The sequence below is a fragment of the Pundamilia nyererei genome, unplaced genomic scaffold (genome assembly GCF_000239375.1).
Source record: "Pundamilia nyererei isolate P.nyererei 1_Seehausen unplaced genomic scaffold, PunNye1.0 scaffold00112, whole genome shotgun sequence".
Classification (NCBI taxonomy): domain Eukaryota; kingdom Metazoa; phylum Chordata; class Actinopteri; order Cichliformes; family Cichlidae; genus Pundamilia; species Pundamilia nyererei.
In genome coordinates this window covers 267,663-269,379 of record NW_005187513.1, presented here as the reverse complement: position 1 = coordinate 269,379, position 1,717 = coordinate 267,663, and the positions used below count along the sequence as shown (strand labels likewise).

General features: G+C 39.4%; 1 protein-coding gene across 7 annotated transcripts in view; it reads right to left on the bottom strand.

Annotated features, from left to right (window-relative positions):
- nfat5b (nuclear factor of activated T cells 5b) overlaps positions 1-1,717 on the bottom strand; it is a 38,631-nt gene that overhangs the window by 15,482 nt on the left and 21,432 nt on the right. The window lies entirely within an intron of this gene.

Below are 1,717 nucleotides of genomic sequence, written 5' to 3'. Positions count from 1 at the left end.
ATTTCTCCTCAAAATACAACACTTGCACCTGCAAACTTTTTTTACATGTGCTCAGTTTTTTTTTTACGTGCGCTCAGAATAGTGGCACAAAAATAACACCATAAAATGGCAGATTATAAACAAACAGTTACACTGGTCTTGACATTGTTGACGTTTGGATGAATCATTGGTTTACAAGAAAAAAAAAAAACGGTTGGAAGAAAAAAAGAGCGCATAAAACGCATGAAGATAGTGTCATTTTGAGCAAGTATCATGAGACAAAAACACATATGATCAGAAACCACAATACAGAATTGCCAACAAACAAATGAGAGCAAATGATTAATACTTCAAACAACAAATTTTTTCTCCAAACAACCAGGAAAACATCAAAACTATGGCTGTTTCTCGCAGGACATCATGCACAAATTGCTTGATAGTAGTCCCCCATATTGGACGTGAGACAACTACTGTACATGTCGCGCTGGGGGTCGGGGTTGTATTCTTTGACTGGCTGGTGAGGTGAAATCAGTCAGAAAGAGGCTGCTTCACCAAAAACCTCTTTGTGATTGCATTGTTCCCTATCAGATAGCAGTGGCTGCCTGTAGCTTGCATGGACGATGCCGACTTGTCTTCAGATGCTTGCTAACTACTCAAGTGAAATTTATTTGCATAGCCCTGTTCAGACACCAGAATGCTTTACAGAGGGACATTTAAAACTTTTAAACATATCACCTTATGACACGTGTACAGTCGATCCTAGGAATGTAAACCTAATATTGTCACATGTCCAAAATGGTAAACAATTTAATGTCAAATGGTTAGCAGTCATGTGACTGCAAAACATCAATAGGTACGAATCTATCAATGAATTATTTGGTCTACATCAGTGGTGGGGAACTCCAGACCTCAAGGGCCGGTGTCATGCAGGTTTTAGATGTGTCCCTGATCCGACACAGCTGAGTTAAATGGCTTGAAGTTCTCCAGAGCTCTGGTACTGAACCAATCATTGGATTCAGGATGATATCTAAATATCTACCAGGAGTGGGGAACGCCAGGCCTTGAGGCCCAGAGTTGCCCACCCCTGCTCTACATGAATTGCTTGTGGAAGCAGTGACCTGTGACTGGTATTTAAAAAAACAAAATCAAAAGTAGGCAGGACAGGAAAATATTTATAAAAACCAAAAAAGGGGGTAAAAAGCCTGGGTCAGGCAATGAATAGAACCTACCATAAAGTCTGTATCATAGCAGTCTGTACTGTCAAAGTCCCATGCATGCAAAAGTGACTGACTTGATTTTGGAGTCTGGAGCTCCTGGACTGAGCCCACCTTGCTTGCATTATTACCCCTAAGTGTTCATCTCTCCTCGAATAACTACTAGAACAGTCACTTAAAAGTCTCAGGTCAGCTGAAACATTTGAATAACTTCAAATATCAAGTGAACATAGAACACCAAGTTAAAACATCAAAAGATACATTAGAAAAAATTAAATAAAATCAGTGACACAGCACTTTTTGCTGTTTCTTTGTTTTTAGAAGCACATGCTGAGATTTTTAATTAATCTCTAGAATCTTTGCAAAACTCTCATGTGTTAATTTCCATCGTGAAACCATAAACCCAACTGCAACAATGGCGGGTAAAAGATATGCTTATCTTCACACATTCAACAATCTGTGGCTCACCCTCCGATCCGGATCTAAATCTGGAGCTCTCAACAAGCTAACAGTCCTCAAAAAAA